The sequence below is a fragment of the Oryctolagus cuniculus genome, chromosome 13 (assembly GCF_051225735.1).
Source record: "Oryctolagus cuniculus isolate XC-2025 breed Fujian yellow rabbit chromosome 13, ASM5122573v1, whole genome shotgun sequence".
Lineage (NCBI taxonomy): Eukaryota > Metazoa > Chordata > Mammalia > Lagomorpha > Leporidae > Oryctolagus > Oryctolagus cuniculus.
Genome location: NC_142879.1, coordinates 97598758 through 97619210, shown reverse-complemented (window position 1 = coordinate 97619210; position 20453 = coordinate 97598758). Strand labels below are relative to the sequence as shown.

At 38.4% G+C, this 20453-nt stretch overlaps 3 pseudogenes; 1 reads left to right on the top strand and 2 right to left on the bottom strand.

Moving 5' to 3' along the window:
* The first annotated feature begins 495 nt into the window (after nucleotides 1-495).
* Nucleotides 496-5117, top strand: LOC127490047 (protein disulfide-isomerase TMX3 pseudogene; annotated as a pseudogene).
* A 6886-nt stretch (nucleotides 5118-12003) lies between these two features.
* LOC149122775 (uncharacterized) lies at nucleotides 12004-14928 on the bottom strand (annotated as a pseudogene).
* A 1589-nt stretch (nucleotides 14929-16517) lies between these two features.
* On the bottom strand, nucleotides 16518-20219 carry LOC149122774 (F-actin-capping protein subunit alpha-2 pseudogene; annotated as a pseudogene).
* Between the last annotated feature and the right edge of the window lie 234 nt (nucleotides 20220-20453).

Genomic DNA, 20453 nt, shown 5'->3' with positions numbered 1-20453 from the left:
TTGTCAAATAAAAAAAAAATAAATAATGTATCTGAGAGACAGAGTTACCAACAGAGAGAGGGAGAGTCAGAGAGTTCGGTCCTCCATCTGCTGGTTCACTCCCCAAATGGCTGCAAATGGCAGGAGCTGGTCTGATTGAAGCTAGGAGCCAGGAGCTTCTTTTGGGTCTCCCGTGTGGGTACAGCAGTCCAAGTACTTTGTCCATCTTCCACTGCTTTCCCAGACACATTAGCAGGGAGCTAGATGGGAAGTGGAACAGCAGAGAATCAAACCAGTCCCCTAATGGGATGCTGGCACAACAGGTAGAGGCTTAACCTACTACACCACAGTGCTGGCCCCAATGAATAATTGTCTTTTGGACATCAATTGATGTATAGTTTTATGGTTGGAATTGGCTCATTCAGAACTGGCTTAGCACCATGGTGTTTTTACATTTTTTTTAAGATTTATTTTATTCATTTCAAAGGCAGAGTCAGAGACAGAAAGAGGTCTTCCATCTACTGGTTTACTCCTCAAATGGCTGCAACAGCCAGAGCTGAGCCGATCTGAAGCCAGGAGCCAGGAGCCTTTTCGGGTCTCCCATACTGGAGCAGGGGTCCGAGGACTTGGGCCATCTTCCACTGCTTTTCCAGGCACATTAGCAGGGAGCTGGATTGGAAGTGGAGCAGCTGGGATTAGAATTGGCACCTCTAGGCAGTTCTGCGTGGTGAGCATGGCCGCTCGGAGAAGCCGGGCCGCCATCAGGCTGTGCGCCACAGTTGTTTTACTTAATGTGGCTTTCTGTAAAGGATTTGTGGAAGATTTAGATGAATCGTTTAAAGACAATCAAAAAGAGGACATTTGGCTTATAGATTTTTATGCACCGTGGTGTCGCCATTGCAAAAAACTGGAACCGATTTGGAATGAAGTTGGCCTTGAGATGAAAAGCATTGGTTCTCCAGTTAAAGTTGGGAAGATGGATGCTACTTCCTATTCTAATTAAAGGGGGATTTGGCATATAATTACAGAGGACCACGAACTAAAGATGATATTATTGAATTTGCTCACAGAGTATCTGGGGCTTTAATTTGGCCACTTCCAAGTCAGCAAATGTTTGAACATGTACAGAAGAGACATCGTGTATTTTTCGTTTATATAGGTGGAGAATCACCTTTGAAAGAGAAATACATCGATGCTGCTTCAGAATTGATTGTATATACATACTTTTTTTCTGCCCCTGAAGAAGTAGTTCCTGAGTGTGTGACACTGAAAGAGATGCCTGCTGTGCTTGTTTTCAAAGATGAAACCTACTTTGTTTATGATTAGTATGAAGATGGTGATCTGTCATCATGGATCAACTGGGAGAGATTTCAGAATTACCTTACTGTGGATGGCTTCATTTTGTATGAACTTGGAGATACAGGAAAGCTCGTGGCTATTGCAGTTATTGATGAGAAAAATACATCACATGAGCATACCAGATTAAAGTCAATTATTCAGGAAGTTGCTAGAGATTACAGAGACCACTTCCATAGGGATTTTCAGTTTGGCCACATGGATGGAAATGACTATATAAATACCCTGCTGATGGAGTGATGAATTGGCAGTGCCAACTGTGGTTGTACTGAATACTTCAAACCAGCAATACTTTTTGCTAGACAGACAGATTAAGGATACCAAAGACATGGTCCAATTCATTAATAACATTCTGGATGGCACAGTAGAGGCCCAAGGAGGTGATAGCATTTTCCAGAGATTGAAGAGAATAGTATTTGATGCCAAATCTACCTTAGTGTCTATATTCAAGAGCTCCCCGCTCATGGGCTGCTTCCTCTTTGGCCTGCCACTGGGTGTCATCAGTATCATGTGCTATGGGATCTACACAGCGGACACTGATGGGGGTTACGTGGAGGAACGGTATGAAATATCAAAAAGTGAAGATGAAAGCCAAGAACAGATAGAAGAAAACAAAGAACAGCAGGAGCCAAGCAGTGGAGGCTCTTTAGTGTCTACTGAACAAGAGCCCAAGGATGTGTTAGAAAAGAAGAAAGATTGAGACTTTCCTAGTGTACAATATTTGATGGTGTTTCAGATCATTAAAGAGTCTATTTATTGAATTTAGACATTTAATCAATCATCTTTACAGAAGAAAACATGTTCTTTGTATTTTGCTAATATCAGCTGCATGGGTTAAGTAGTCCATTCATAAATGGGGAGATGTTTGGAGCAAAGAAATGAATGGTTTGTGTAAAAGAAACAGAATCACATCACTCCGTCAGATTTATGTTATAGCTGTTACTACAAAGCATCAGTTGTGTTTGCATGTTTCTCTATCTGAATATTCTGTGACTAAAGTTCTTGGACAGAGGATGCAATTGGCCAGTCAGGTAGAAGATACATGTTTGATAATACCTCTGCCTCCTACAATCCTTTCCCCTTCTATATTTTGGATAAGATTTGTATGTACAAAATAGTCTTTAAAAATCTAGGCACTTTAAGGAAAACTAATAACTTTTTCTGAATTTCAAATTAAGATTATGAGGATAAAAATAATGTGGTTTTATATAATATAGTAATTTTACTTTGTTGTTATTTTTAAAGGAGAGGAAATGTTACTTTTTAACTTTGTAGTCACTTACAAAATTTTCATATGGGCATATATAGTGGGCAAAAATAATGTGATCACCTTTGCAAAATAAGCAGGATTCTCTGGGAGCATTGGTTTCAGCCATGCCCTGAAAAACTCTGAACAGGTATCTCATCCGTCATCACAGGAAGGGAAGGGTGTCTGTTAATCTTACCCTGCCTTTTAGCCATGACAGACTAGTGTTTCAATTTGAGTCACTTTTATTTTATATATTAAGATTTCTTCTAATACTTTCTTTGATAAAAATCTGATGCTATTCAAAAAGTAATATATATCATATTTTTATGTTTATGGTATATAAACTTTATTGTAACTTATAGTCCAAAATATGTATGTGTGTATACGTGAAATTTCTTGATACCCATTTATCATGTAATGCCATGTTCTTGATGAGGAGCGTGTCAGATACCTCCATTCTCACTTCTGTCACTCTCTTCAGTCAGTGACCTCATCTTCTGTCATTAATGAGATAATAATGACAGTTCTGTCCCAAACAATGACTAACAATTGATATTGTTTAAATCACAGTTTGATATGCTTATTACAGAGTGTTTTGTTATTTTTGAAGCCTTTGTTCTAAGTTTAGAATTTTTATTAGAGAACTATTATTTGGTTATTCATTGAATAATTATTCATTATAAAGGATTCTGCTAAACATTTAAAGATACGTAATTTATGATCCTGACACTGAAGTTGTTTGTGGCTTTGGTTACCATGGGCTACCTTTGCTTGTTTCTGATGCCATCTGATGAGAACTAAACTGAAACTTCTGTATATTAAGGACACAGAAGTACTAGTTATTGTTGTGTCCATGTGTTCTTTCATTGTTTAATAACTAAATAGCCTTTCTTAATGTTTGGTACCCCATTATCATTTTATTTTCATTAGTGAAGCAAGTTTGCAGTCACAAGGAATTTTAGGAACTATTAGAATGAAATGCTCTTAAATGGGAACTAGAGATACTAATTTAGCAAGTAGATTCCTTTTCAAAGGGTAATAAAAGGTTCTTTGGGAAGATAAATGTTAATGCTTCAAATTGTCAAGCTTGTTTTGCAGTAGTGAAAAACTTAGTACAGAAGTCTCATTGGAGACTCAAGCTGTAAGCAGGTGAACACTTAACAATGACTTGAGCACATAGTGCATTGATTTTTTAAATTGATTTTAATATTAAAATGTTATTTCTCTGCATAGATTTTTGTAGTCATCACCTGTAATTGCTGGAAAAAAATTAAAATGAATTAAGTGCAGTGTATATCAGCAAACGAACAACCAGTAGTCTTTGTATTCTGTGGTGCTATTCTTCGTAAGTGACTGCCTTAGTTCTGTTACACATTTCACAACTCTGCTGTTGCCTCATTGTTGAGGGGATTTTAACATGTGTGGTGGGGAGAAATGTGTATGTTGTTTGTAAGTGACTAGTGTTATTTCTGCTTGTATTAAAATTTTGATTTTGCTTGTTTCTGTTTGGGAATATTTTTGCTTACATTGTCAGAGTGCTCAGAAAACAGATTCAGAAATTTCTCTGTTATGCTTTTCTCTTCGATCAGCTATGATACTAGACATTTACCATGGATGCTACTTCCTTTGCAGGAAAAAGTACTTCAAAATGAAGGCAAATATTTTAATAATAATCTAGTAGAAGAGTATCAATAGTATTATAATTCAGTGGTAAATCTTATCAAAACTGCATATATGAGTAATACCATCACTTTGGAATCTGGAATTTTTGCCATTTTGGTTGCAATGAAGTTCCATTTCTAACTTTAAAATACAGAATTCTGGGCCCTTGCTGTTGGTGAATCTGGTGCTCATATAATATTTAAGGGTATTTCAAAGAGAAAGTGCATTTTTTCCCAAGTACTCTGTACCCATTACACCTTGCAGTCTTTTTGTTTCATTGTATAAATAAATATTCTGTAGCTATTGTTATCCAAAACATGTTTGAGGTATATTATACCTGGAATTTTCGTTTTTCTCCTCACACGTAGTATTTCATAGTATCTGGTATAGAAATAACAAAGATGCCAAATGTGTAGAGTTTGAAGGAAAGAGGAGGATAACATCTAGCTGTGCTGCTTTTGTTTACTAGACTTAGTTGTTAATAATATTTCTTGTATTTTGTTTGGGGGCTCTTTTTTGGTTTTGGTTTTGGAAAAGGTAAATTTTCATCATTGAATCATATGACATGGAGGTAAGACTGAGGGGGAGGGGAACTGCTCAGCTATTCTTACACTGAAATTGTTATATAAGCCAACGTGAGATGTTAAGACTGTCACGTAATTGGTGGGATTAAGTTTACTGTTTTATTTTTATAAATATATATTTTTTTCTGAATGTGTCTGAGTCCAAGAGTGGGCAAAAAATTAATTTTCTACTTCAGGTTAATCTATAAAGATTTTGAAAGTTTGTATTACTAACTTGTTGAATTCATGACACCACTTGTAAATCTTTGTTTTTCTAAAATAAAGTTATTGAAAACATGAAAAAAAAATTGGCACCTCTATGGGATGGGCACTGCACCACAGTGCCAGTCCTAGTTTTACTTTTTAATTGTTGAATTTTTTTATTTAGTGGGACCATTAAGTCTTGGAACATAATATATGTAAAATGTTATCTCTAAAATTAAAAATTAAAGAAATAAGTAGTTTAGATATAGAATCTTTTAAAATTTTTTTTTGACAGGCAGAGTGGACATAGAGAGACAGAGAGAAAGTTCTTCCTTTTGCCATTGGTTCACCCTCCAATGGCTGCTCCGTGCTGATCTGAAGCCAAGAACCAGGTGCTTCTCCTGGTCTCCCATGCGGGTGCAGGGCCCAAGGACTTGGGCCATCCTCCACTGCACTCCTGGGGCATAGCAGAGAGCTGGCCTGGAAGAGCGGCAACTGGGACAGAATCCGGCACCCCGACCGGGGCTAGAACCTGGTGTGCCAGCACCACAAGGCAGAGGATTAGCCTAGTGAGCCATGGCGCAGGCCCGAATCTTTTAAATTTTTTTATTTGAGAGACATAAAGAGAGAGCCTTATACAGCAAATATGCAGGGACATTTTGAATTGTTTGCATACTTTCTAGGAATTTATGGGCACAAAACTTTCTCTTGTGAAATATGAAATCCTTTTAAATCATATGGCAAGTTCTTTAATGTTATTACTTCTAATAATTAACTGTATTCTTGCAAATTATAATTTTAATGGTGGTATGGTAGTGTATGCTATGGAAATTTGATTTTTATAAATTTGAATGTTGGATTATTTTAATTTTTTAGTATTATAAAAATGCTGCAACAAACATTGTGTAAATATTTCTTTTTACATTTTTTGACAAGACATTGTATTTGCATTGAAACTGGTACAGCAAGAATTTCTTCTTTTTTTTTAAATTTTAGCTCCCACATAAAAGGGAGAACATGCAGTATTTATCTTTTGGTGTTGGTTTATTTCTCTCAACATGATGTCCTCCAGTTGTAACCATTTTGATGCAAAGATAGAATTTCATTATTTTTCTATCTGAATAATAATCCATTGTGTGTGTGTGTGTGTGTGTGTGTATCACATATTCTTCATCTATTTTTCTGATGACAGATACCTTGGTTGGTTCCCTATCTTACCTTTTGTGAACAGTGCTGCCCTAAATAATGTTGGTACAGGTATTTCTTTGATACATTGTGTTCATGTCTTGGATATATGCCCAATGGTGGGAATGCTGGGTCATATGGTAAATCTATTTCTAGGTTTTTATGATATTGCCAGTTTTACAGTTTTTGCACTACTTTTCATTCCACAGTGTATAAGAGTTCCCCTTTCTCCATATCCTCGCCAGCATTTGTTACTCTTTGTCTTGTAGAAAATAGCTGTTCTATCAGGGGTGAGGTAGTATGTTATTGTGGTTTTGATTTGCATTTCCCTGATGCCTGATAATTTTGAACATTGTTTCTCATAGTTGTTTGCCATTTTTGTTTCTTCTTTTGAGAACTTTCTGGTGAGGTCCTTCTTTTGCCCATTTCTTTACTGGATTGATTGTTTTCCTATCATTGAATTTTTTTTTATATCCTGGATAGGTAGCTTACAAATATTTCCCATTGTTTTGGATGTCTCTTCACTCTGTTTTTTCTTTCAGTTGATCTACAGAAGCTTCTGAGTTTGATATAATCCCATTTTTTCTAGTTTTGGTTTTATTGCCTGTGATTTGGGGGTCATATGCAAGAAAAATGTTTCTTTACATGTCCAAGTATTTTACATTGAAAAAAAAATGCTTCAATATAAATTATTGGGTTAAATTCTAAGAAGCTTTTAAAACATCTGACTAATTTTCTAAATGGCTCTCAAAATTAATATTAATTTATAATTCCACCAGAACATGTGATATCTATTTTTTCCCAACCTAGAATGGTTTTTGACTCCTATTGGTTTATTCTTAACGCATATAGAGTGAGAATGAGGGGACGTGATTACTGATTAGTTTTCCAAAACCTTTTCATGCATAGAAAAAACAACCTCTATTGTATTTCTAATAATTACATGTATGTTTATAAATCATAACTTATTAGTGATTAGTTAACTGTCTTTCCTAATTGATGGTAATTAGGACTATGCAAAGAAAAGGCAATTTTTAACTTTTAATTTTACTGGATAATTTCAAAATTGCTTTTGTATAATATTTATCAGAGGTACTGATAACAAATTTACCATTTATCAAAGTGTTCTTTCAAGCATATCTGTCTTTTGAAGAAGAGATTGAAGTGAGACATAAGAAACATAATAATTACAAAGAAAAATATTTGATATAAAAATGTATTAGAATATATAAGCTTCTTAATAGGAGCCAAATTACAAAATGAACATTTTCTTTTCTAACAAAATGAATACTAAGATAAGGATTTTTACCTTAAGAATAAGAGAACAGATAAGTCAACAACAGGAGTCACTGTGCACTTACTCCCCATGTGGGAATCCATGTCCTTAATGTGTTGTACAATGTGAATTAATGCTATAACTAATACTCAAACAGTATGTTACACTTTGTGTTTCTGTGTGGGTGCAAACTGTTGAAATCTTCAGTTAATATATACTAAATTGATCTTCTGTATATAAAATTCATTGAAAATGAATCTTGGCCGGCGCTGTGGCTCAATAGGCTAATCCTCTGCCTGCGGCGCCGGCACACCGGGTTCTAGTCCCGGTAGGGGCACCAGATCCTGTCCCGGTTGCCCCTCTTCCAGTCCAGCTCTCTGCTGTGGCCCGAGAGTGCAGTGGAGGATGGCCCAAGTCCTTGGGCCCTGCACCTGCATGGGAGACCAGGAGAAGCATCTGGCTCCTGGCTTTGGATCAGCACAGAGCGGCCTTTGGAGGGTGAACCAACAGTAAAGGAAGACCTTTCTCCCTGTCTCTCTCACTATCCACTCTGCCTGTCAAAAAAAAAAAAAAAAAAAAAGAATCTTGATGTCAATGGAATGGGAGAGGGAACTGGAGAGGGGAGGGTTGCGGGTGGGAGGGAAGTTACGGGGAGTGGGGGGAACACTGTAATCCAAAAGCTGTACTTTGGAAATTCATACTTATTAAATAAAAGTTAAAATAAAAAATAAGGGTAAAAAAGAATAAGAGAACAGAATAAATGCTGATGTGTTCTATGAAAAAACTAGGGAACAGTTAGGGAGAATCAAGGAGCAATATTGCAGAGAAGTAGAGATGAACAAACATCTTGAACTGACGGTTAGCACAATAAAAACAGAATTGAGGACTTTGAAAAATGATTTGAATCAGGTAAATTAATTGTTGCTAAAAATTTACATTTCTAAATTTAATCATTACTAAGTAGTATGTTGCCTTCATTTCATCTATATATATATTATATATATAACATATATATGTTAGCAATCTAAAATTTATTTTAAAAATAAATTATGATATGTTTTCTAAAATTATTCATTGTAGAGCTTGGCACCTACTGGTACTCAGTGCATGTTTTCTCTATAAAGCAATGAAAGGTGAATTGAGTTCAACCATTCACATACAGCTTGATTTAGCCATGTTTATATTAAAATTCAGGCTAAATAGCTGTGAAATTATAATAAAATTATTTAAATGTTTTGTAAAGAAACTTTATTTTACAGTTTCATCTCTGCCTGATTTTGAGAACTGTTTTTGCTATTTGATGACTTTAGCTGTGATTCATGACATTTTTTGTTAAATTTTTAAAATATTTTATTTATTAATTTGAGAGGTAGGGTTACAGACAGTGAGAGGGAGAGACAGAGAGAGAGGTCTTCCTTCCATTGGTTCACTCCCCAAATGGCTGCAACAGCCAGAGTTATGCCAGTCCAAAGCCAGGAGCCAGGAGGTTCATCCAGGTCTCCCACATGGTTGCAAGGACCCAAGGACTTGGGCCATCTTCTGCTGCTTTCCCGGGCCACAGCAAAGAGCTGGATGGGAAGTGGAGCAGCTGGGACTAGAACTGAAACCCATATGGGATGCCAGTGTTGCAGGTGGAGGATTAACCTACTGTGCCACCGCACTGGCTCCATGAAATTAAAAATTATTTCCTGTAAGATACAGGCCCTGGTGCTTTGGTAGGTTGCTTCCTCTTAACAGAATTTTTTAAAAATTGTCACTCTTAAATAAGCCGTTAAACTATTTTTCCTGAAAGCCATGACATGACCAACTTATGAAATATGTCTTTAGGTGAGAGAACAGGAAAACAATCCCCAGAGTTCTCTCTCAAGCCAAGAGAATGCAGAAAAACTACAAGATGAGATGCAACTGATTTACCTTTGCCAAAAAAAGGAGGTAAACATTGCACCAAAGGAAGAGAACTATGAGGTATTTTTCTTTATTTGTTGTCAAATATGCATGTGTATGTTTTCGTATGTGTATAGATCTATACAACCGCTTGCATCATGGAACATATAGGACACTTTTAATCCAAATATGTGTGTATTTTGTAGAAATAGTGGTGGTGGTGACATTTTCAGCCAGTTTGGTAATGTCATGTTAATTCAACTGCGCTTGTCTGTGACTCTCTGAGAGTGGCATTTGCTATGTCCTCTGGGATTCTTGTTCTTCGCAAAAGAAATGACCTGAATTTGCTGCTGGCTACTTTTCTTAGCTTGCTTCCTCTCCATAAAACCTTCAAGGTTCAGACATCTGTGTCTATTCATAATTATTTCTATTTTAATGCAAGCTGCAAAAATGTATTTCATTTAGTTATTTAAATTCATTTTTAAGATTTTATTTTAGGTATACAAAATTATTGTATTCCAGGTACACAGATTTAGGAACATACTGATGCTTCCCACCCTACCCTCCCTTCTGCTCATGCTTCCACCATTCCATCCCCTTCCTCTCCTATTCCCTCTTTTAACTTGTATACTGATCTACTTTCAGTCTATTTATACTCAAAATATTTACCATACACTAAGAGTTCAACAAATAGTAAGAAGATAAAAAAAAAAAACACTGTTCCCTAGTAGTAGAGAGCCGTTAGTAATCATCAATGGTCAGATATCAATTTTCACTCCCATATATTACATTTTTGGTATTTGTCTTTTTGGGACTTAGTAATCATCAATGGTCAGATATCAATTTTCACTCCCATATATTACATTTTTGGTATTTGTCTTTTTGGGACTTATTTCATTAATTAGAATGGTTTACATTTGAACCCATTTTGTTGCAAAACACAGTATTTTGTTTCTTTTTAAGGCTGAGTAGTATTCCATGGTGTGTGTGTGTGTGTGTGTGTGTGTATGCATGCATATGTATATATATACACACATACATGCAATTTCTTTACCCATTCATCAGGTGATGAACATCTGGTTAGATTCCATATGTTAGCTATTGTGAATTGAACTGCAATAAACATGAGGGTACAGATAAATCTTTCATAAGCTGATTTCATTTCCCTCAGGCAAATTCCTAGTAAGGGGATTGCTGGGTCTTACGGCAGATCTATTTTTCAGGTTTCTAAGGTATCTCTACACTGACTTCCACAATGGCTGTACTAGTTTACATTCCCACCAAAAGTGGATTAGGGTATCTTTTCCCTTACATCCTCACCAGGACGTGTTTGTTTATTTTTCAAGCTAATGAAACATTTTATTGTACATAATAAAAGTGGTATTTTTTAAAAATAATTTCCAGGCCAAATCTGCAGGAATACATGAGGAATGGATTCCACTGAAGTATAATTAGCAATACTTTATGGAATGCATCATTAATCCACTCCACTTCTCATAGTAAATACAGATGCTCACTATAGACTTGAAATGCCTATAACATCAGTAATTCTATTCTTTAAAACAGTACAAATATGCTTATGATGCATAGGAAGATGAAAAAATTTAGACTGGAATGGCATACCATATGTAATGTCAGCTTTTCTAATTTACAGCCAGTTAAGAATTACAGTATATCCAAATAATGCATTTTAAAATCGTATATGACTCATTAGTAAGAGATTTTTCTACTTAATAAATAGGAAAATTTGAATTTTGATATTACATTGAATTTCATCACTTTTCAAGAAAAAAACAGAGTCATAAGTTCAGGTTTTTTTTATAAACAAATACTGACAGCAGTATTTTTATAACAGGAAATTATAAAAAAATACAAATATGCAGCAAAAGGATAAGTATCTAATCTATTCTTAAAATGGAATAGCCTACAAAATTAAAATGAATACACTATGGCCACATGCAATAATGCACAAGTCTTTAAAATGTTGAGTGAAGCAGGACACAATTCATGATGTATGTTCATATATAAAACATGCAAAAAACTGCTTTATGACATTATAAGCCAGGGAAGTGGTAATCTTTGGAGAAAAAACTAGCTACTCTTTTTTTTTATAGGTAGGTTAACATAAGGTTTATTCAGGACAGAAAATGAATGACGTGACCTCAGGAGACACAAACCCAGTGACTTTTGAAGAGTCTTGGAAAGATTCCAAAGTAATCAAATTTTAGTCAGAATCTATGTACTCCATAACAATAGATTTTATTTATCATTACACAGTGAACATATATTGATTTGTCCTGCAAAGTGGACTTAGGTAAGTGAGAGCAAATTTCTCCCAGGTTGTTGGCTGCTGTTTTCTTTTTTTTATCTTTTATTTAGTAAATATAAATTTTCAAAGTACAGTTAATGGATTACAATGGCTCCCCCCCCATAATTTCCCTCCCACTCACACCCTTCCCATCTCCTGCTCCCTCTCCCATTCCATTCACATCGATTCATTTTCAATTATCTTTATATACAGAAGATGAATTCAGTATATATTAAGTAAAGATTTCATCAGTTTGCACCCACACAGAAACACAAAGTGAAAAATACTGTTTCAGTACTAGTTATAACTACTCTTTATTACACAGAGTACAATGAGGAAGAGTTCAGAGATGTTTTCTTTCTTTTCAAGAGAGACTGATGCTTATAACCACTTTATAATTTGCCTCTGCATGTATTTTTTAATAAAGTATGAGTTAAAAACTTTAAAAAATAGTTCATAGCTAGTAAGAGTTCACTAACAATGATTACACCCATTTCATACACTAGTAAACAGTAGTTATGTAATATGGTACTTAATAATCAGGATTATGTTTGTGATTAAAATTACATAAACATGTAAAACATGCTTTCTTTAAGAAACCATAAAAGTAAAAAATAACTTTGGAATAATTCACAAAGTAATCAAATAATTTACTGCATTTCCGTCTTTTCTGCTTTATGAGTTCTCTGATGGAAAGTGACATTTACCTTGTAATGAAAGAACTTACACACTCATTGCAAACTTCTCACCTGTGTGAGTTCTCTGCTGTACAATGAGATTCGTCTTCTAGTGGAAGCACTTTCCACATTCATTACATTTATATGGTTTCTCTCCCATGTCTGTTCTTTGATGATGAATGAGATATGACTTCCTACTAAAAACTTTCCCACTTTGAGGACATTCATAGGATTGCTGCCCTGTGTGTATTTTCTGATGTACAGTGAGGGTTGCTTTCTGGCAAAAAGACTTCCCACATACATTACAGATACAGAGTTTCTCCCCTATGTGAATTCTCTGATGTAGAATGAGATTTGTCCTCTGACTGAATGACTTCCAACGTTCATTACATTCATATGTTTTTCCCCTGTATGAGTTCTGTGGTGATCAGTGAGGTATGACTTCATTATAAAGGCCTTCCTACACTGAGGACATTCATAAGATTTCTCTCCTGTGTGTGGTCTCTGGTGTTGCTACAAGGGTTGTCTTTTGGCAGAAAGACTTTCCACATTCATTACTAATGTAAGGTTTCTCCTCATTAAGAGTTTTCTCATGAAGAGCAAGGGTTGTCTTTTGGGAGAAGGATTTCCCATATTCATTACAAATATATGGCTTTTCCCCTGTATGAGTTCTCTTTTGGACAGTAAGATTTGCCTTTTGGTGAAAGGACTTCCCACATTCTTTACAAATTTTGAGTTTCTCCTCAGTGTGAATCCCCTGATGTAGAGATAGTGTGGTCTTCATTGCTCTCATACGGTTTCTCTTCTGTATTCTCTGACTGAGGTGTGACTTCAATCTGAAGGCATTCCTACATTAGGAACATTCATATGCTATCTCCCCTGTATGTGTTCTCTGGTGATCAGTGAGGGCTGTCTTTAAATGGAAAGACTTACCACATTCACTACAAAGGGTTTCTCTCTTGTGTGAGTTCTTTGGTGATCAATGAGATATTACTTCCTTCTAAATGCATTTCTACATTGATGGCACTGATAAGGTTTTTCCTCTGTGGAAATTCCCTGATGTATAATCAATACTGACTTCCTGCAAAAGGATTTCCCATATTCAGAGCATGTATTTTTTTAATATTAGTTGCTCTTCTCTTTTTATTGTACACAGATGAGCTTTTCCCCTCTGTATGCTCTGCTATGTGTAATTGTAATTAAGCCTCCCGTTTTAAGGAATTATTTCTCACTGCATCATATCCAAATGATTGACTGGAGTTCTCGTCTTCTGATACTGTATAAGCCCTTCATTATGACTGAAAGCCCTAACACTTTGATTATTGGATTTGACTTGAGGATCAATTTTCTCTTGCTTTGTACTGAGGGGTGATTTCCCATGTCCGTTATACTCACTGAGTCTCTTTCTTGCTGGACATAGATTACTGATGATCGATTTTGAAACACTTTCCAAAATCTTTCCATGAATATCATTCAGGAGGTAAGATTTTTGAATTATCAGAATTTTTGCCTTGAGTGATTGACTTTGACTTTTCATATATGTTACTCTTCTCTTTAATTGGTTTCTTATAGTTGATGCATACAATTGATCTAGAATATTTATCGTTATGTTCCTTGAATTTCACTGACAAGTCTTTGGTTTTCTGGTTCTCTTCTAAGGTGTGACCTACAAATGGTGTCCATGGCTCTTCTCCTCATTCCAGTTTGAGGATCATATCAGGCTTGGTCGTGTGACACTGCACAGAGATGAAGTGCCAATAGTTTTCCAACATGATGTCCATGTAAAGAGTCTGCTGAGCAGGAACTAGGTGCTGCCACTCTTCTTGAGTAAAGTCCACAGTCACACCTTTGAATGACACTCATACCTGTTCCATGGTTTTGAGATTTTCAAGAGATTACCAGGCTTTTCTTTGGGGTCCTCTTTAGAAAAGGGGTGGTTCCTGAGCACTCGATGAGGATTCCATGGTTGGAGGCTGCCTGGGTTGCCTGGGATCCTCTCCAACTGGGACAAATAAGACCCACCAGTGTGTAGGGGCCACAACATGCTTACAGGAAGAACTGAGGAGGCAACTGGAGAAGTTTACCAGCAACATCTGTCTCAGAAGAGATGACTTACACTAAATTATAATGTTACCAGTCTTGTTAGCCTCCTCTTGTCCTTGACTTTTGTCTTGTCTTCCCTTTCCATTTTCCCAATCCATCTGAGCTGGAGATAACCCACCTTTGGCCAAGTGTCAGCAGCCTGAACCTGTGTACTCTTGTGTGGACAGTACTTCTGGGTTCAGAATTATATGTATTACAGTTTGCCTTGTTATAACACATTGGTGCCTTTATGATAAAAATAACTCAGGGACACATGGAATTCAAGCTAATTTACATAGCTGTCACAAGAAAAAAAACACTAAATTTCTGAAGTATTATTTTCATTTAATTTCAGAATCTTAAAACAGAATTCGACCTTGGCCTTGTTTAGCAAAAGTTTAGTTAAACACTAAGTTGGCTAAATAATCTTCTTGAAAGATTTAAACACAATGGATAGAGAAAAATGCTTTCCCTCTAATCATCTTAAAGAAATGGAAGAAGTGAGGGAGAAGGCAAATGATTTCTCCAGCAGTATATATGGCTAAATCCATCAACCACCTTAAACTAGAATTTTTATTATTGACCTCATTTAAAAATAATTGTGCAAATAAAAAAAATTGCCCATTTTCTAAACTGAAGACAATTGTAAAGTTACACAAAATATTTTTGAAACCATGAACTTCATTTTAAGAAAGGCCTAACAGAAGTAAATACAAAACAGAAAGTAAACTCCATTTTGTTGCACATGACCAGATCCTGTTTTCTTTACTGCTGTGTAGTATTCCATGGGGTGTACATATCCCATGATTTCTTTATTCAGTCTTCAGTTGATAGGAATTTGGGTTGATTCCATGTTTATTCTACTGTGAATTGAGCTGTGGTAAACATGGAGGTAAAGATAGCTCTTTCATATGCTGATTTTATTTTCTTGGATAAATTCCCTGGATTAGTATGGCTGGGTCATATGGTATCTCTATATTCTTGTTTTTGAGATATCTCCATACTGTCTTCCATACTGACTTTATCAGTTTACATTCCCACCAACAGTGGGTAAGAGTATCTTTTCCCCCACAATCCTCACCAGCATTTATTGTTTGTTGGTTTCTGTATGAAAGCCATTCTGATTGGGGTGAAGTGAAACCTCATTGTGGTTTTGATTTGCAATTCCCTGATGGCTAGTGATCATGAGCATTTATTCATGTGTCTGTTGGCCATTTGGATTTCCTCCTTTGAAAAATGTTTAAGTCCTTTTCTTATTTCTTAACTAGGTTGTTTGTCTTGTAGTTGTGGAGTTTCCTGGTCTCTTTATATATCTGGTTATTAATCCTTTATCAGTTGTGTATTGTTAAATAAACAACAGGAGTCACTCTGTGCTAACTTCCCATGCAGGACTTCTGTCCTCACAGAGTTGTATTATGAAACTTAACAGTAAAGCTTGTTCTCAAAGAATTCATTTTAGCATCTTAAGTGTTGAACTCTATACTTTAGAAAAGAGTTAATCTTCTGTGTATGAAGTTAAATTAAAATCTTAGTAAAAGAACAGACTGGGAATGAGAGAGGGAAGGGGATGTAGGGTAGGTGTATGGGTAGAAGGGTAGGTATGGTGGGAAGAATTACTATGTTCCTAAAGTTGTACTTATGAAATGTATGCAAATAAGGGCTGGCACCGCGGCTCAATAGGCTAATCCTCCACCTTGCGGCGCCGGCACACTGGGTTCTAGTCCCGGTCGGGGTGCTGGATTCTGTCCCGGTTGCCCCCCTTCCAGGCCAGCTCTCTGCTATGGCCCGGGAGTGCAGTGGAGGATGGCCCAAGTCCTTGGGCCCTGCACCCGCATGGGAGACCAGGAGAAGCACCTGGCTCCTGCCTTCAAATCAGTGCGGCGCGCTGGCCATGGCAGCCATTGGAGAGTGAACCAATGGCAAAGGAAGACCTTTCTCTCTGTCTCTCTCTCTCACTGTCCACTCTGCCTGTTAATAAAAAAGAAGTGTATGCAAATAAAAAAGAGTCATAATCCACTCAATTTTTTTAAAAAATAAATTAAACCCATTTTCAATCCTTTCTGAAATGAAATGTAGTGATTGACTAGCTAAGCTATGTGCTGTAATCAAACTGTTTAACTACAGTGATTTTAAATGGCAACAGCCCATCTGACTGGGCAGCTTGGCAGTTCTGAATACTTTTGCAAAAATTTCCTTTTTTGAATGCAGAAGACACTAAAGTGTGAAGTGGCCATGCAGTGTTCATCTGTGAATCCTCCATCTCTTTGCCAATCTTGTAGCTAAGGATCTTGTTCCATTCAATCTTACTGCATGTAACTGGCAACTGCATGCAACTGGCTTTGAAAGTAGTGTCAGACATTATCTGATAATTCACTCACAGCAGTCTAGTATTCATTTCTCACAGTTTATGTGGGGAGCAAACCGGACTAGACTGAGTTACTGGAATTAAGGCTTATTCTATGCATCTGCTCTCCCACAATATGGCGCTGGGAGAGAAGTAAACAGCTTCCGCACAGCTGCCTCCAGTTCAACCAATAAACTGTAGGACTTGCTACTGATTGGAGGAGAGCAGCGTACTCGGCGTGTGGGCAGCCGAGTTGGGATTGGCGGAGGAGGACTATAAAGGAGGAGAGAGACAGCATGCACCGGGAACATCTAAGGGGAACATCTAGCTGAAGGAACGCCTGTGCAGCCCCCAGAGAGCCGGCCGGCGGTGTGCCGCTCCCCTGCGGAAGTGGGGAATGTGGCCAGGGGGAACTGCCCTTCCACGGAGGTGGAAGGGATAGTAGCCAACCCGGGAAAAACCAGCAGCAAACCCGGGGAGGGCCGAGCAGACGAAAGAACAGCGCAGGGTCTTGTGTCATTCCTCCATGAAGAGGGGGAGCGACATAATGGTGCCGTGACTCGGATAGGAAACCTAGGACGGATTAGCAAACTTAGGAGGGAAGAAATGGGAAGAAGTGGGAAATTACCGGAGAGAGACTAGCAAACAGCCTAGGGAAAAGCCGGACAAAAAAGGAGCCGGAAGAAGCTATTGAAAGCCTAGGCATAGACTCAGATACGGACTACGGGGGGAAGCTGGGAGAAATCTCTAAGGTCGAAAGCGAAAGTGAAAGCTAGAACAAACAGACTCGCGGACTGTGGGGAGAGGCCAGGAGAAATGAGGGAGGAATATTGTTGGAAGAAAACTTAGGGAAACATACCAGGTAGAGAAAAGTGTTAGGGAAATTGAAGCCGCGGGGGGCAGGCCGAGGCTGAAATGAAAGCCACTTTGGGATTCTCAAGTTAGCCCGGGAATGGGGGGCGAAAAGTTGAAACCAGAAGCTGAAATGTAAGCCAGATTGGGATCCGTCTGATTAGCCCGGGGAGCAAAGGACGGGAAGCCAAACCGTGGGGTGGAGACGTAAGCTGGGTTGAATTCGCCAGGCTAGCCCGGGGAACTTAGATTGAATGCTAGTGGCGGACACGTAAGCTACGCTGTGTTACTCGCGGAAGCCGCCGCGTGCAGAGAGAGCACGGGGGGTGAATAGATAGGGAACGGGGCTGGTGCGAGGCCGTGGTGCAGACGCGAAGGGCGTGGAGACCGCGGAGCGCGCGAAGCCAAGCCGCGCAAAGCCGGGAAGCTGCGCAGATGAGAGAGGCGCGGGCTGAAGCGGCTCAGCCGGGAAGCCGCCGAGAAGTAGCCTCGGGGCGGGCAGCGGGAAGCTGCGGGGATAAGAGAAACAGAAGATAGAAGTAAAATGGGAGAAATAGGAATGCCCGGAGATAGAGAAATAGAGAAATAGAAAGGCCTCCCTACAACACTGCAATGTGAGAGCTTGGATTCGGTCTGCCTGATTAAGTGAGGCGATGAGCACGATGAGCACCTGCGGCGGCTAGCAGCTTATGCGCCGCAGGTCACCGAAGACAGGCACGAATTAACATCAGTAAGGCCTCCCCACAAAAAGGCAATGAGAAGGCTTGGATTCGGTTTGCCTGATAGGGCTTGTAAGCCCCTGCAGGCAGAGCAGAGCATGCGCTGCAGGGCACCGAACACAGGCACGCATCAGCGCCTAAAAACCTCCTCACAACATGGCCAAGAGAGGACCCGGATTCGGTTTGCCTGATTGATAGGACTTGTAAGAGCCTGTGGCAACTCTAGCAAGTAGAGCAGAGTGTGTGCCGCAGGACACCGAAGACAGGCGCGTATCAACGCCAAAAATAAAAAGAAAGGGGGATCTGTGGGGAGCAAACCGGACTAGACTGAGTTACTGGAATTAAGGCTTATTCTATGCATCTGCTCTCCCACAATATGGCGCTGGGAGAGAAGTAAACAGCTTCCGCACAGCTGCCTCCAGTTCAACCAATAAACTGTAGGACTTGCTACTGATTGGAGGAGAGCAGCGTACTCGGCGTGTGGGCAGCCGAGTTGGGATTGGCGGAGGAGGACTATAAAGGAGGAGAGAGACGGCATGCACCGGGAACATCTAAGGGGAACATCTAGCTGAAGGAACGCCTGTGCAGCCCCCAGAGAGCCGGCCGGCGGTGTGCCGCTCCCCTGCGGAAGTGGGGAATGTGGCCAGGGGGAACTGCCCTTCCACGGAGGTGGAAGGGATAGTAGCCAACCCGGGAAAAACCAGCAGCAAACCCGGGGAGGGCCGAGCAGACGAAAGAACAGTGCAGGGTCTTGTGTCGTTCCTCCATGAAGAGGGGGAGCGACAAGTTTATATAATTTTTGTAAGTTATTTTGCTATTTGTGCCTCATTAGATTCATTGGGGAATAGATCTTTATGACTCACTAGCTGAACAATACCATCTTCATAGTGAGGAACCTGAATTGTCAAGATACCAACGACCTGAATAATTGAAGGTGTGACTGAAAGCATCCTCTCTGATCTCCAGGGGCCATTCCAAAAGTTTTTTGCTTCAAACTGATGGTTTTCTATGCATGCAATAATGGTTTGCTGTCCATCTATCTTTTTACTCTATACAGTGCAGACCCCCTTTGGATCATGTTCTTTTACATAAGCACAAAGATCCGTTTCTGCTGACCTTCTCCCTTATTAATCACATTTTCTGCTTCTTGGATCTCGGATCAGTTACTTACTTTCTAAAGTGACCAAATTTGAAACAAAGTCTGTTTATGTATACAAAGTCTGTTATCAATATGTTGGATTTAGTCATCTCACCAAACATTTTCATTTACAGCATTTTTGGTTAAACATTTATATTACTAGAGTCTTTTTCGTATCCATGAAGATATGTAGAATTCCAGAGCAACCAAATTATTATATAAATCTTAATATGTATTCTAGATTTTGGATTAACATTGGATTGCCTCTTTTTCTGATCTTCATAACGTTCAATTTTTATGGGAGTAAACAGATGCAAGTTATACTATGCACATGCATGTGTTGCTCCTTTGCTGAGAACATTATAATTATGAATCAGTAACTTAACATCATTAAATACCTCATTAAATTCTCCAGGAGGGGAATGGATGATGAATTTTGCTGCTCTAAGCACTGTCTCCTCATCAAACAACCACTCCTCTAGATCTTCCATCCAACATTTATTGTTTCTTTATTTCTGTATGGGAGCCTTTCTAACTGGGTGAGGTGAAACCTCATTATGGTTTTTATTTGCGTTTCCTTGATAGCTAGTGATCCCGAGCATTTTTTCATGTGTCCATTGGCCATTTGAATTTCCCTTTTGAAAAATGCCTGTGAGAGTCTTCTGCCCATTTCTTTACTCGATTGTTTGTTTTGTTGTTGTTGAGTTTTTGAGCTCTTTTATAGAGTCTGAATATTAATCCTTTATCAGTGCCATAGTTCATAAATACTTTATACCATTCTGTCACCTGGTTCTCAGCTTGCTAAAGTTTCTTTTCCAGTTCAGAAGCGTCTCAGCTTCATGTAATCTGATTTGTAAACTTTGGCATTGATTGCCTGGGCATGTGGGGTCTATTCCAAGAAGTTTTTGCCTATGCCAATGTCTTTCAGAATTTTCACTATATTCTCCTCTAGTTATTGGATGTTCTCAGGTCATA